We start from the raw sequence: 17547 nt of genomic DNA on the forward strand, positions 1-17547 counted from the left end.
AAAGCAACCAAGTGTATCACCAGGGCATCTCAGCCCACTGCTCTTCTGATTCTACTCAACTCTCTGTTATAGAGAAGAGGTCTAGAATTAGAAATATATTGGGTTCCCATTTAAGTTGAAGGTTTATGCAAATATCTCCTGATTCCCTAGGATCAGACAATTTCACATTCTTCTATGACCCTAAGATTTACTTGTCTGTTAAACAGAGATAGCCATTCATTCTTTCTCCCCTTCTCCCAGTAAATTCCCCTCACCTTCACTCTAATTGACATGTAAGATAAACTTTTAATATTTGTCAAATCTACTGATATTGAACATAAGGAAGGACCAGTTATCTTTTTGCTGCCAAAATACTGAAAGAGGCCATATCCAATTAAATGCCCATCTGCTTTTATTATTCATCTTAATTGAAGACATAACCAGTCAACAAAGCCAAAAGTTTGGATCATTCTTGACTCTTCCCCCTCCTTCTTCCTCTCCAACAAACCAATCATTGAGATTGTCAATGCTACCTCCTGAAGTCTTCTGGAGTCTGTCCTGTTGCCAATTACCAAAGTGCTAGAATGACCCTTCACAACTTTTACCCAGGCCAGTGATACTCTACCAAGGCAATGGTACCTCCCAGGGAAAACCTGGAAACTCTGAAGACATTTTTAGTTGTCATATCTAGGGGTAGGAAGTGGATTCTTCTGCTATCTACTGGTTAGAAGCCAGAGATGCTGCAAAGCATCCTACAGTGCACAGACCACACCCACCCCCCAAAAATCACAAAGAATCATCTGGCTCCAAATGTTAATAGTGCCAAGGCCGAGACACCTTTGCCTTGTCTATGGAAGCAGCTTCTTAGCAGGTCTCTCTTCCCTCAGTTTTATCCCCTTTAAGTCTATCATGCACACAGCCCTAGAGTGATTTATCTAAAATGGAAATCTGTCCACACAGCTGGCCTGCTTGCAACCCCTCAGTAGTTCCCATTCTCCTCTCGGATGCGGCTCACCCTGAGCACCCTTACTTATGTCGCAACACTCTCTGACCCCCCCCTTACCTCTTGCTATCCAACAATACCCAAATGCTTCTGACATCCCACTCAGTCTGTGGCTTTTCCACCTGTGCTCGTGCTGTTTCTCTGAAATACCCTTTGTTCTCCTGCTCTCCTTCACTATTTTAACTCCTCTTCACTCTTAAAGGCTGAGCCCATGCAACATTTCCTTCAAGAAACCTCCTTCCCCCCAACACACTGGGCCATAAGCCCCTTGTCTGTGGTTTCCAAAATAACTTACACAAATGAGAATTTAATATCAGGCTTATCACACTACACCTAAGTTTCTGAATTTTGACCCACTTCCATTTAGACTAAATTATTGAGGGAGAGTCTGTAAGGACTGTATCATGTACCTATCTTTAGTATGGTACATAGTTGTTGCTTAAAAAATGAATCAGTGAATGTTAACTCACATTGACATAAGTGCTTTACACTTGACAAAATTATTTCACACGTAAAATCCCATTTGATTTTTATAATTCTGTCAGAGAATGCAGCTGAGCTAGACATAACAATGCTAGTTTTATATTACATTAAACTGGGGCTCAGAACTGACTTCAGTAAATGAAGTCATTTACCCAGAGCAACCTGGTTTATAAGTGGCAGAACTGACATTGGAATCTAGATCTTTTGGTATAATGTTCTATGCCTTTTCCAGAACTCTAGACTAGTTGGTCTCACCTACACACACACACACACACACACACACACACCGCACATGTAACACACACAAATATTTATGTATGTATACATATATTTTGAAGGTCTATATGTGTGTGTATATATTTGTGTATATATTCATAAGCATGGCCTATACATGCCTCTTCTAATTATCTAAACACAGAATGTGTAAGTATATATATGTGTGTATATATAATCTATATGATATATATACACACACACACATATATACATTAGCTCTCCCTTTGTAATTCTTAAAATTCTTGATCATAGCATTCATTGCATTCATAGTTCATCCTAAGTAGCTCTGGAAAATAGTTAACTAGTCACATCTTCAGGAAAGAAGGGATGCAGACAGTATCAGATGATGAAAATGGGCAAGTCATTTGTATTTGGTGTGGCTTACTCAAAGTCACAGTCTCATATTCCACTTACTCACCCTCCCACAAACAGCGCAGCCATGGGACCTCAGGGGCAAACAGACCAGAGGGGATGCATGGACCTCGTGGACACTGTCCAGGCCTCTCAGACATAACCAAACACAGCTTCAATAGAAGTCCTATATCTTTAAGAAAGTTCAATTTTTGTGAATGTCTGACAAAAAAAATGCAATTTCCTTTCAAGTATCAAGCTCAGAATATGTCATCCAGTCCCTGAACCAAACAGACCTATTCCTCTATGACAAGATGTATTAAATAGATTTTTTCCTTGTGTGGGAACTCACCATTGGTATTCATTAAATTCAAAAGTGCAAGTGCACAAAGGCGAGATGCTGGAGAGGAACTGTCAGATTTTTCTGGTTGTGGAAACAGACCCATGTACAATATTTGAAGAGGATAGTTTTATTTTTTTGAAGCCTGGTTAGCTCAGTAAACTGCAAGGAGAAGCTTTACAAGTTTACTCTAATGAATGTATTAATAAGCAAGATCATTTGCCATCAGACTTAGTCATGAAACAATATAACTGAACACAGGCATCAGTTAAAATTTTTTTGACATAAATTCAATAGTACATATAATCACAAAGATTCAAGGTACTTGAAGCAAATGCTGGGCAATTTGTAGAAAATATTTCCTTTTCAAATAAATTTGTACCTGGGGTACTGAAAGCTCTTTAATACCTTATCTGTTCTGTTTTTATTTCTTCATGGAGACTAAGGAATGAAGCTGTCGATTTATGGAAAATGGATCAATTAATCAAGAACACCTCCTACAGGTGGAGATGGTGGGTTCTGGTACTTATGAATGAGACTTAAATCCTAAATTTGTCTTCATTAAAACAGTTTGAAATTTGACTTTCCCAATTATCTCAATGTTTTAAAAATTCCATTGACTGTTCTCATCAGAATTCTTCTACATTATGGTTTCTACTTCTAGAGACATATCAAATAACTGTTTCAATTTAGGCAAGCACATTTTAAGAAAGCCTGGAATATTAAGGGTTTTAACGTGGATATATTAAAGGATATTTGAATTATAAAAAAATTTTCACTTGGCAAAATAACACCCCTTAAAGTTGACTCTAAAAGCATTTAAATTTGTTATTATGAAATTTTAATCCTAGAGCAAGGTATTTTCAGGCTACAAGTATTTTTACAAATAAAGTACACATATCTATTGACTTCTTTCCATACTCAGAGGTTGTAGTATTAAATACAGCAACAGATTTGATATAATCCGAAACAGCCTGAAGGGCTACATGCTGCATTTTTGGCATTCTCAATATGCTAAGAGCCTGTGTCCTGTGCTAATTCTTATAACATTGAGAAGTGGTGGCTAGGTGGATATTCAATTCAACCATTTCCAGAACTAACATTCATAAGCAGGAAGAAATTTCCTCAATGATCTGACTAGGTGGGCTAAGACAAAGCACCTCACCAATAAGGTAAATTATGATGTTGCCAATTCATGAAAATATGTTGAAATATTGTCTTTGAAAGAAAGTTGGTATATCTGTAAAATGTTTTATTATTCAACTGTGAATCATTCATTCATTCATTCAACAAGCATTTACCAAGTACTTGCTCTGTTGCAGACACTGTTTCAGCTAGATGTTGAGGCATAACGCAGCATAAGACAGAGCTACTCCCTTGGTGAAGTCTCAGTGCCATGGAGGAGACAGGTAAACTGAAACTGACCAGTAAGATCTAAAAGAGGTGTATGAATGAACCATGAGGGCACTGAGACAGAAAACAAGTGTGCATCGAGGAGTTAACTATCTTTCTGAGAGATGGTGATTTTTGAGATTGGTTTTAAAGGATGAGAATAAATTTTCCAGACATATTGAAAGGCATTCCAGATTGTGGGAATAGTGTGTACAGAGGCACGGAAACGTGTTAAGTCTGGAAAATTAAGTTCCATGTGCCTGGAATGAGATGGGGGTGTGGATTTTAAGGAAGAAAATTTTAATGTAGGGCCAAAGAGGCAGCTCAAATCTGATTATGAGATTTTATACCTCAAGTTAATTGACTTCCTTGTACTTTCATGCATAAATAAATGGTCAATATTCACCTATGAGGAAAATAGGTATGAGGAGGTTTTTTTTTTTTTCTGGAAAATATGGTACTTGCTTTATGATTTCTTCCAAGTTAGAGCAGCATGAAACAGGCCTATGCAGAACATAGGTGGTCAGCTTTAACATTTAGTGTGTTAACATTTACTACCTCATTTGGCAATCAAACATAGACTGTGTTTATGCATCTTACTGTGTCTTCTCTTGTTGTCTTGAGCTTTTATACAAATATAATATCATTGTATCTTTTGGGGTGTCTCTCCATCTCCCCAGTTATTCTACTAACGCCTTGAGGGCATAGATTGCCATGTACCATTTCTATTTTCCACAACTAACACACATCAGAACGCACCAGCCTCATCATTCCAAGTCTAAGTCTAATATTCATTGGTGCTAGAAGAGTGACTTTATTGATTTATAAAATTTGTATACAAATAGAATAAAAGAAATATCCATGAATCTATATTTATATCCATGAAAGAAAGAAAGAAAGAAAGAAAGAACAGAGAGAGAGAGGGAGAGAGAAAGGAAGAAAGGAAGAAAGAGAAAGAAAGGAAGGAAGAAAAAGAAAGGAGAAAGGGCAGCTCTTTATTACTATAGAATTCCAGTTAATAAATTAAAAGGAATGATGGAAGTAGAAAATTATCATTAGGTAGACACCACAGAAATAATTGTTGTAGGCAAGAATCATCAATGAATGCTAAAATTAGTAGGCAAAAGTGTGATGAGTAACAGAATACTTTCAGAGTCCCAGAGTATTGCCTCACTTATTAATTAAAAAGGGAAAACAGTATCTTTACAGACAGCATCTTTACCAAATGATCCAAGTTGCAATCATCAGTAATAAGTTACACTGACATCACACCTCCTCATAGGATGCACTGAGAATGTCACATTATTTGTGATATTCTGGGCAAAAATATATAACCTTAATCTAATCATGAGAAGACTTCAAACAGAAATTGAGGAATATTCTCCAAGATGATTGACTGGTACTCTTCAAAATATCAAGGTCATAAAAGACAAAGACTGAACAACTGTTAACAATCGGGGGAAATTAAGAACAGCTAAGAGCAATGTGGCAATTGTCCAGAAGAAGGACAGTACTGGGACAATTGGCAAAATTCTAACAAGGTCTGTAGATTCATTGATAAATTGTATCAATATTAATTTCCTGGTTTCTATAATTGCCCTAAGGCCATATGATATGTTAACATTAGGGGAATCTGAGTGAGGGCAATGTGGGAACTGTCTGTACTATTTTTGTAACTGTTTTTAAGCTAAAAAATATTTCCAAAAAGTTCTTTAAAAAATGTAAAGCAGCTCATGCATAGATTGAACACAAACCCTCAAGCAACTATATTTTCATGACAACTGCAATAAGATTATCTAACTTTCACTTTGTGATTCTTTAGCTGAAAGTTTTACATTCATCGGCGTGATATACTATTAATACACAATAATTAACACCCTCACACAGAAGCAGAGCTTTCTAGTTGGAGATTTAGCTCTCTTACACTAGTAATGAAGATGGTCACAGTTAGTGTAATGCACAGAATTTAGGGGGAAGAAGAAAATAATAAAACTTAAAAGGCAGAACAGTCTATAAAATGCAAAAGCATTATTAATATACAAGTATTTATCTAGTACGAATGTGCTAATTACCTTGCCAAGATAAAGAAGTAGAATACATGGTCTTTGAACCTGAGACCTTTATAATCTAGTCCAGGAGACAGGATGGATACTGTGAAACAACAGCTCGTGTTAGAGTGAATCTTATTTCCACATGAAGGACCATCCACTAGAGCAATGCTGGGCCACAGCATCAGTCAGCTCAGGCCACCATAATAAAAGACCACAGACTGAGTGGCTTAGACAACAGAAATGCATTTTCTAGAGAGTGCAAGTCAAGATCAGGGTTGGTTTCTCCTAAGCCTCTCTTCTCCCTGTGTTCTCACATGACCTGTCTTCTGTGTACATGTATCCCTGTGGTCTCTCTACTTATTAGGACACCAGTCCTATTGGATTAGAACACCATCCTTACGGCCTCATTTAACTTTAATTATCTCCTTAAAGGTCCTGTCTCCAAATACAGTCACATGGAGGGTTAGGGCTTCAAAATATGAATGGAGTGTTGAGGGAGAGGAACACAATGTAGTCCATAAAAGCTACCCTGGAAGAAGACTGACTAGTGAGTTTCAAAGAAGTACTGAGCAAGTATCGCTCAGCTCAGCCCTACATTTCTCTGTTCTTCAGTTCTGCCTATCTGCAAGGAAGGTGCATTCTCACCAGTTCTGTTGCCCAAGTGGTAAATTTAGCAAGACAGTCTCTCCTCATTTAGACAGAGGTGCATGTGTTGGTCACCTTTGTGACCAGATAGAGAAGCCTGATTAAATCAGGGTAAAATATTAGCAAATCCACTGTGCCAAAAGCTCTCCTTAATAAAGTATTATCAGTTAATTTTTTTTTTTTTTTGCGGTACGTGGGCCTCTCACTGTTGTGGCCTCTCCCGTTGCGGAGCACAGGATCCGGACGCGCAGGCTCAGCGGCCATGGCCCACGGGCCCAGCCGCTCCGCGGCATGTGGGATCTTCCCGGGCCGGGGCACGAACCCGTGTCCCCTGCATCGGCAGGCGGACTCTCAACCACTGCGCCACCAGGGAAGCCTTTTTTTAAAGGTATGGTTTTGATCTCACTCTGCCTGATCCCTGTGCTTATCTCTCAAGAAGTTCTCAATCTGAGTGGAGAAAAGATGTACTATTTGTTGGGCCTCCTAGTGCCATAAGATCATATTTACATATCTCACCTGTTACATAATGTAATATGTACAAGACAGTATAATTGAGTAGTTCTTGGAAATCATGCTGCTGCAAAACATTTAAATAGGATTTTACCATAAATGGCTTTGTGAACAAGACAAGGATGCCCATTCTTGCTACTTTTATTCACATAGTCCTGGAAGTCTCAGCCAGAGCAATTAGGCACAAAGAAAAGAAGCTAAAGGCATTGGAATTGGAATGGAAGATGTAAACTGTCTCTATTTGCTGATGACATGATATTATATATAGGAAACCCTAAAGACTCGACCAAAAAACTGTTAGAACTATTAAATGAATTCAGTAAAATCGTAGGATACAAAATCAATACACAAAAATCAGTTGTATTTCTATACAGCAATAACAAACTGTCAGAAAGAGAAAGAAATAACAAGACAAGAAATAAAAAACAAGAAATACGAAGTGTTGGCAACCATGTGAAGAAAAGGGAACCACTGTGCACTGTTGGTGGGAATGTAAACTGGTGCAGCCACTATGGAAAATAGTACGGAGATTCCTCAAAAAATTAAAAATAGAACTTCCATAAGATCCAGCAATTGCACTTCTGGGTAGTCATCCAAAGAAAACAAAGTCACCAACTCAAAAAGATATCTGCACCCCCATGTTTATTGCAGCATTACTTATAATAACCAAGACATGAAAATAACCTATGTGTCCATCAATAGATGAGTGGATAAAGAAAAAATATAAATACAATGGAATATTATCCAGCCATTAAAAAGAAGAAAATCCCGCCATTTGCAGGAACATAGATGGACTTTGAGGGCATTATGCTCAGTGAAGCAAGTCAGACAGAGAAAGACAAATGCTGTATGATATCACTTATATGTGGAATCTAAAACAAACAAACAAACAAAACAAAAAACCTAAACTTATAGAACAGATTGATGGTTGCCATAGGCAGCCAGGGCAAAATGGCTGGTCAAAATGGTCAAATGATACAAACTTGATACAAAATGGTCAAAAGATACAAACTTCCACTTATAAAATAAATAAGTCCTGGGGGTGTAATGTAGAGCATGATGACTATAGTAAACAATGCTGTAATGTATACTGTAATATATATTTGAAAGTGCTAGGAGAATAGATCTTAAAAGTTCTCATCACCAAAAAAACTTTGTAACTATGTGTGGTGACGGATATTAAGTAAACTTATTGTGGTAATCATTTTGCAATATATACATATAAAAAATCATTATATCTAACATCTAAAACTAATACAATGTTATATATCAATTATGCCTCAATTAAAGAAAATTACTTTGTGAAATTCATTGTTTTATTTTCACAAAACAGATGATTAAGTAATTATTTAATCTCTAATGAACCAGCTTGTTTCATATTTGGCTACTGATTTTAAATTAGAGTTACAAATAATGAAGCAGATAATAAAACTCACTTTTACTATTTGTTTTATAGATGTGGATGATACCAAAATGTCATGAAATTTAGATGCTACTTCAGTAATTGTATTTGCACGCCTAATTTAATATTTTATGTATTTAACACTATTTCTGAAATCCAACATCATTAGCTTAATCAGAACTACTGATATCAAAAGTAAATGAGACTTTCCTTCAATGGTGAAGGAAAACAGAAATTGAGAAGGCAACAACAGTAAGAAGCATATGCTTTTATACACAGTAAGTATACTTTTATATTCAGATATGAATGCTTTAAAAGAAAATAAGTTTAAAAACTGAAAATTATCTCTACTTAATTTATTTAAGACGTAAGTGTCCCATACTACAATGCTTACAACTGGTGTGTTATATATTGTAAGTATTCACACTAAAAGGCTACATAATTTTCACATGTCTTATGGACTTTGTCAAACTAATCTGTGCGGACAGCTACGAAACAATCTATTTCTGAATTACCCATTTGTTAGTGTTCAGAAGTAGAAAGAATCTTTTGGCAATAATTAACAAGGTATGCCATGCATATTAGCACATAAAGATTAAATTTTTAACACTTAACATCATTTCATGCTGAAACAAATCCTGCTGTGCTAACTCTATGCTAACCTATGGCACCTCATTCATTATTACCTAATTAACCTACTAAAAGCCACATCACAGGAGTTTGTGTCTATATTTTAGATATTGGTTTTAAAAGCAATTAAAGAATGTGATCATATTGATTCCCAAAAATCTATTTGGGAAATCAAATTCTTGCAATCTATACAGAGCAAAATGCCCTGCCTGTTGTATAGTATTTGTTGTAGCATGTCAGTCATTTTTTAGAGTTCCCATTTTTATCTACATATTAAATACTGAAAGTGCATGTTGAGAGGAAAATTAGTAAGGAAATATTCATGGACATTTGAGTGCAAAAGCTAAATAACCTGTAGTAACTACATAAAATGTATTTATTATTTTATATTACCTTATTAAAAAAAATCCTGCCCAAGTAGGAGTAGAAAGTTTTGAAAACAAAACTCTGAGAACAGTATAAAGAAAAATGAGATCACTTAGAAAGTTCATCACAATGTCTAGAAAGAGAAGTTACCCATGAGAATCATACAACATCACCAAAATTTAAAACTCACTGCCTTAGTAATGATCTGTAGTTTACGTACACATTTCTTTTGAAATTCTCTTTCCACTCAGATTATAGAGATGTCGTTTGATTGTTTGAACCTGACTGATGAGCTTGTGCTTGTTTTCCATTAAAAAAAAAATTTGCAGTTGGGACAGACAGCCCATTTTCTGCTTCCGCAGAAGTGCAATAAAGAAAAGACTGGCAGAAAGGTATTGGCAGTGGAAAGGTATTGGCAGTGGCAGAAAGGTATTGGCAGTGGAAAGTGCTAACAGGGGCCTCAGTGAGTTGCTGCAACTGCATAGCTTACCACTAGATGTCCTGTGGACTAAGCAAGAAGAACACTGGTACATAGATTTGCATTCTTATCTCAGCAAAGGATGTTTTTGACTTTAATAATGTAGCTCTGGATTTCCAAAATAACTGGTCAACCATTTTCTGCTGCATTTCCTATTGACAGAGGCAAAGTAAAATACAGCGATGTGAGTAATGAAGCCCAGTATGCCATGTGTTGTGCTTGCAGATAATTATAAACGTATGATTGGAATATGTACCTCAGAATCTTTTATAATGAGGAAAGAATACACACACACACGCACACAGATGCACACACACACAAATATAATTCCCTTATTGCAAAGATAGATCTTTTAATTAAGCTTCATTTTTCTCATTTAGCAGGCTCAACAGGCTGTCTTGTTATAGATTCTTTCCTTTTCTGAGAAGGGTAATACATGGGTATAACAGAACAATTATAGCTTATTCAGAGGATCTGTTCACACTGTGTTATCTTCCATGACTGCTAAGCAAATTAAAGTTGAAGTTTTACTGTCTGTCAATTTGGGTGATTATTATGATGAATCTGTGAAGTACAGAAGGTATTTAAAAGCAGTGTGACGCCTTTCTAAAATTCCATCTCTTAACAAGGCATAAAAGTACCTGCAGATACCAATAATGTGTGCCAAAGTATAATGTGAAAGGGTGTCTTTAGCTCCAATTGTTTTAGTATGGCACTCGGTATGGGGAAAGCCGGCAAGGCTGCATTCAAATCCCCAGTGTTGTCAGAAAAGGAAATGGAGGAATAAGCTGTTCTCAGTGGTGCTTGGTGAGAACCCCACAGAGAGAATGGCAAACAGCAAATGCCTTCCCTGGCAGCATTGTGACATGCTGGCAGGACAGGAACCTTGACGTGGTATCCCTAGCCAAGGCTAAGGATAACCATCCCCAAGGTCAATTCCTCAAGTCTACTCTTTTTGGAATTTGATTAAATGTGGTGAAAACCATTTTTGAGTGGAAGATTAAAAGCAAATTAAGATGATTTAAAAATTTTAGAAACATTGCAACATGGTATTACAAAAAAATGATTTTAACAAAGCCCATTGGCCTCTCTGGGCATGTGTCTGCTGGGACTGGTGCAGAATTATCCGATGAGCTACGTGGAGGACATGAAACCAAGCCGACAGAATGAGATTCCAGGTGAAAGTAACCCCGCAACCCCAGGAAGCCAGAGGTGTCTTTTTTCTTAAATGAGTGGATTAGAACTCTCCCAAGACAACTGCCTTTGTTTTCCCCCTTGGACAGCACCCTCAACTATCTCCAAGGTAGCCACAGGCAGTGACAAAGGAAAGAGAGTGATGAACTGCAAACCTTCTCGGCTTCACCGAGAAGCACCTCAAGCACAAGGGGGTGATCCTCCTCTAGCATAACCCGTGGTTGCCACAAATTAGGTACCTTCCACTGGGACTGAGAGCTAAGAGGTCCTGCTTAAAAATGACTTTCTGAATCATTTTTCTATATCTAAGCCCTTTGAGCTGATGATTTCTCAGGACCAAAGAGAAGAGATTGGAAGGCAGGGGAGGAGGGGATGGAGAGCAGAGATTCATTCTTTTATTCATTTATTTGACAAATATTTATTGAGCACCTATGCGTAGGGCATTTTATCAAAGTTGATTCTGCACTCCCTTGCATTGGGGTGGGACAACTAGACTCAGGAGAATCTGAAAAGCAATTTTAAAATTTGATCACACGAGGAGGAAGAGAGAATACTGAAATACTAGGGGAGAAGAGAGGTTAAAACTGTTTTATTCTGCTGTGTGTACAGTTCCAAGTCAGTGAAGTTGACACATACTTTCCTGCCTCTGTTCCTTTGTTCGTGGTGAGCTATCTCCCTGGAAACCTCCATTTATCCATCTTTGCTCACTGAAATTTTATCTACTTTGAAGGCCCATTTTGCATGCCAGCTCCTGTGTGGAGCTTTTTCAGATTTATTTTTCTCCCTATGATTTATATATCATTTGAACAATGCTAGCTCCTAGTTGATTCTTCTTTATGACTCTGATTTTATTCCATCATATGTTTCTTACTACTGAAATTGCTTTTCCCCTCAAAAATAAATGGTAATTTTCTTAAAGATAGTTCAATTTTTATAAAGATTTGAATGGCTTGGACTAAATAAACTCTTGTTGAATATTTGTTGAGTTGCGTGAATTTGCTTCTTTACAGTTTTACAAAGCTGTAGAAAACTCAAAGCTGGAAACCAGGCCTACAAGCAGGCTGGCCTACGCTAACACTCTGTTCCTCAGTTGATACGTAAACTAACTATTTAACATGATGACCAAAGCATTTTTCCAAATGTGAGATTTATGTACATCTAAATATACTAGATTATATCCAAACTATCTATAAATAGTACGTAGTTCTGTCTTTGGGGGAAGAATTAAAGGAAAGAATATAATAATTCATTATTACAAACTTTAAAGTGATTCCTAAGGTTCATTTCTTTAAGTATAGTTGAAAATACACTTATTTTCAATAATTACAATATTATATTATTTTCAGGTACACAGCATACTTTGATATTTTTATAGATTATTCTCCATATAAAGTTATTATAAAATATTGGCTATATTCCCTGTGCTGTATATTATTACATCTTGTATCTTATTTATTTTATGCCTAGGAGTTTGTACCTCTTAATCTCCTTCCCCCATCTTGCCACTCCCCTAACCACTCTCCCCGTAGTGGTAACCACTAGTTTGTTCTCTGTACCTGTGAGTCTGGTCCTGTTTTGTCATAGCCATTTGTTCATTTTATTTTTTTAATTCCATATGTAAGTTAAAACATACAGTATTTGTCTTTCTCTGTCTGACTTATTTCACTAAGCATAATATCCTCAAGGTCCATCCATGTTGTTGCAAATGGCAAAATTTTCATTCTTTTTTATGGCTGAGTAACATTCCAGTATGTGTGTGTGTGTGTGTGTGTGTGTGTACACACACACACACACACACACACACACTGAATATATATACCACATCTTCTTTTCGATTCACCTGTGGATGGCCTCCATATCTTAAGTTGCCTCCATATCTTGGCAATTGTAAATAATGCTGCTATGAACAATTGGGGTACATGTATCTTTTCAAATTACTGTTTTTGTTTTTTTTGAATATATACCCAGGAGTGGAATTCCTGGATCATATGATAGCTCTATTTTTAGGTTTTTAAGGAAGCTTCATACTGTTTTCCATACTGCTTGTACCAATTTACATTCCTATGAACAGTGGACAATGTTCATTTTTAAATGTAAAATAGTTCAAGTTCTAATTTTTAAGTAACAATAATTTTGGTTAAAGTCAAATTGTTTAAAATGGTGAAACTTAGAAATATCAAGAAATACTGAATCCAGCAAGAAACAGTTAAAAAAAATCTGTTTTTAAAAAAAGTTTATACCAGACCAATAGTTCTTAGATCAATAAGTGATGAACTGGTCAGACTGCCCCATGGTTAATTTTATTTGATATGCCCAGATAACTGAAATAATCAGACTCATAAAAATTACTTGAGTTATTTGGTCAGATATAATTGTGTGATGATTCACTTTGTTGTTCAATCAGCCCTTACGAGTCATCCTATTTCAACGGATCTGAAAGAATTCCAAGTTTTTGTAACAAAAGCACTATTTCTTTCATAGAATTTATTGCAACTTTTGTTTTGTTTTTGTTGTCTCCTTAACAAGACTATAAATTCCATGAAGGCAGGGACCGTATCTGTTTTTCTCATTGCTATTTTCCCAGTGTTTTCTACAGAACATGCAGAGTAGGGTCCAGTTAATGTTTTGTGAATGAATATGAATGAATGAATGGATGGATGGATGAATGAGTGAATGAAGCAGAACTTTAGAAGCTAAAACTATATAGATTCACCATGTCATCTATATCTATTAAATGTGGGGAAGGATAGTTAAAAAGTGAAAAAGTCAGCCAATCACCTAACTGTTAGGTCATCCCTCTTCCAAATAAATCATTCAATTATTTTATTGGATGATATCGTTGAGTTCATATCAATCAAGTCTATAGAGAAATGATCCTCTAGTAAGCCAGGCTATATCAGATAACATAAATGGCAAGACCTTTTAGAAATTTTAACGCAAACAAGATGTTCATACAGTTATGCTGGAATTTTATGCTTATAACAAAATCAATATTTCTGCATTTTCAAAATTCCATCTTCACTTAGTCTATAAATCTCCATTACAAGGATTAAGTAAATCAGAATCAATAACGTAAGGAATCACTTGATACTACAAATCCATTAAATAGTTTAGAGGAGGGAGGGAATAAGGGAGAGGAGTAAAATATATAGCAAGAAGAGAGTAACAAACATAATATAATAATGTAATGAAAGTAGCAACTACCCTGTGCGTGCACACGTGTGCTCACACACGCAATAGACATTAGCTTGAGACATACAGGCAGCTAGGTGAGCAATGTAAAAACACCCTTTTTTCAATTAAAATGGTATCATAGATCCTATAGTGGAGGGAAAAATAGAATCTATTTTAAAAGGACAAATTTCAGACATGCCTATGATTGTTTATTGTCTTACTGTTTCATGTTTATGAACTTTATGAAAGTTCACTAGAGCAATATTTAAATAGAATTCCATAAAATTGATGCAGCATATTTAACTCCATGCTTCAAATCTGTCATCTAGTTCTACATGGATAGTGAAGTATTTTGTATACTATTAACAGAAAATCTAACAAAGAAGCTGTTAGTAAGCAAGGCTTGCATATTCTCTGTTTTTTAGGGACAGAGCTTTCTCTTTCTTATGGAGAAGAAAAAGAAAGCGAAGCACAAAACTAAAGCATATCCTTTGTCAACATGAGTAGGTACTTCTCAGTATTCCTTTTATGCTGTCTGGATTTCCAAATGTGCCCTTATCATTTTTAGCAAGTGAAAATTGGGAAGAAAAATAGAAATGTAATATGTATTATTATATTTTAATGTGCTGTTCTACTTTTTGTTTGTAGTTTTTGAAGTTTTTGTCTTACTTCATTAAACATTTAATAAATCACCACCAGTTTTGTGACAGATTTTAACCACAACACAAACAGCAGGAGGTGTAAGCCCCACTCCGTTCATATAGGCATATAATATCAGTGTCTACATCATCACGCCCTGCAGGCATATTGGCAGAACGACCAATGGAGGGTAAGCTTTTTCCGACAAAGCTTTGAAAATAAAGTTTTCTTCTTTTATCTTACTACAAATCAATTGGAGCCCTTACAGCAAAATCCTATAAAATAACTTCAAACACCACTTCTTAGTCTAAAAATTTGTATTATGGCTATAACTCTTTGAAGTATTATGACTGAAGTTTGGAGAAAAATGATTTAAGTGCTATCTGCTAGACATCAGAGCTTCAAAAATTTTCTCAGTTTTTCTTGACACATAAACTACTACCCACTGTAGTTTTTAGAATTTTTTTTCCTTGCTTTTAAGCAACCTAACCCAGTTCGCTTGATACAAGTTACTTAACTGCAGTTTATCCAAATGAATTCATACTCTTTGAAGGTTCACCAACTTGCAACTGATTATTTTACTTTGTCAGGTTTTATGTTTCTCCACTCTGCTAGAGTTTGGGGTTTTTTAAAAAAGAACTTGCAGAATCTCAGCATGTTAACTTTAAGTTTAAAAAAATATCACTGGGGAAAATGTAAAACATGGGGTTAAGGGCACCTGTGATTCCTGCTTGGAAGTCAAATGTCAGAAAGAGAAAACTGAAAAGTTTTCTGATGGAAGAGTCTCCCTTACACTGAGGAGATGATGAGACCAAGGATGCTTTCTGCAAAGGGCACGAGCCTCATCAGGGCTCCTCCCGCAATGGGTGAGAAGCTGTTGTCAGGGATTCAAGTCACTGCATGCTCACAGACATTCTTCAGAAACTCCAGCAGAAACTTGAGCAGTTTAAATTTCTTTAAACAAGACACAGAAAAAGTTTAACTTGAGAAAGAGAAGATTCCATTCAATAAGCTCTTTGTGGGTGTCTACCTTATGCAGTCACCTCTAGGAGATGCTATGTTGAGTGGGGTGTGCAAAAATGAAAAAAAAAATAAAAGCGTCCCCGACCTCAACAGACTCAATATCTTCCCTCAACACATTGAGATTCCTTTGGCATTTTATTCCATTCTCTCTGAGGGGTATCTTGGGTTGAGTCTCTTTTAAAAGAAAGTGATGCTTTGCAGAGTACAAAGTAATTAACATAGCTAATATGGGTTCTAAATTGTCACTTCATATTTATAGTGGCCTAACTTTTATAGAAAATTCTGGAAAACAATTTACACTATATCAGTGCTACTCAGAATGCCAGTCTGTAATAAGACAAGGAACTTGCCTCAAAAATTAAATCAATGCACTGCTTCCTTCATCAAGAAAGCTTTGCTGCCAAAACAATAAATGTCAGCTGAGTTAAACAATATGGTTAGTAATTTCTGGATTATTCCAACTCAGGTCAGTAACAAAATGGTTTAAAGACTGGTAGCTTATCTATGAACCATATTTTGAATAACTCTACTTTTCACAACCCAGCTTAGATTGATAATCATCTAGAGCAAAATAAATAGCAAATTCAGAAAACAGAAACCAAAGCAAAAATTACCGAGGAGTAGACGTTGTGGGAAAAAGTTAGGAAATACAGGAAACTGAGAAGGAATAAAGGGGCTCTGTTATACATCCAGGGAATGAAATCACACATTTTAACCATCCTCAATGGGCTGCTGCTGAAGAAGGGGACCTTTTGTGGTTTACTTAAAGAACAGGCCAAGAACAAAACAAACAAGGCAGGTGCTGCAGTTATGAATTTCTTCTAGTGCCATCTGCACCTTACATTTTCTCATTGCTCTTGGTACACTTGCAGGCACGCAGAAGGCTCAACTATCACCAAATGGTACGGAACAGGAGATAAAGCCCAAACTGTCCCCATGGAGCTGAACATGATAAGCTAAAGTGCTGATCCAGAAAGCCACAGAGAGCTTGATAAATACGGCTACAATATCTGGAAAAGAGATTGCTTGACAGAGTAGCTGGTAGGTGATGAGATCATGCTTCCTTCCATTCCATCAGGTGGCAAAACTGGATAAACACAAACGTCTTGAAGCCCAAACCCGCAGAGCTGCTTCAGTAGGAATGTGTCGGAAATATTCATCACATACTGTTACCCCTCGCAACTGTTAGAGAACTCGTTCCCTGAAGAATTACCTGACTTGATCAATTCTCAGAGAGGACAGGTAATATGCATCCTTCTGAGAAATTTTAAAGGACCAGGCTTCTTGCAAGCCATCTATTTCCCCAGTCTTTTCCCTCTGCTCCCCATAGGCCAAGTGCATTTTTGGCCCAAACCTCAAGCTCCAGTCTCTGAGGTGTCTCCTGAGTCCTGCTTGTTGTATGCTCCACTCTTTCATATACCCCTCATCTTCTCCAGCGTGCTCTTCCCTTAGCCAAACATTTCCTGAAATCCCACTGCCTCCACAGACGTTTCTTCCAGAACTACTCCAAAAAGAGATAAAAATTTCCTCTCAATTCTGTCTCTAAACGTAATTTTCAAATGTGCTTAATACTTGATAACGTTAGATCATCTATCAGCAAGCTACATTTCT

The sequence above is a fragment of the Phocoena sinus genome, chromosome 1, assembly GCF_008692025.1.
Source record: "Phocoena sinus isolate mPhoSin1 chromosome 1, mPhoSin1.pri, whole genome shotgun sequence".
NCBI lineage: Eukaryota > Metazoa > Chordata > Mammalia > Artiodactyla > Phocoenidae > Phocoena > Phocoena sinus.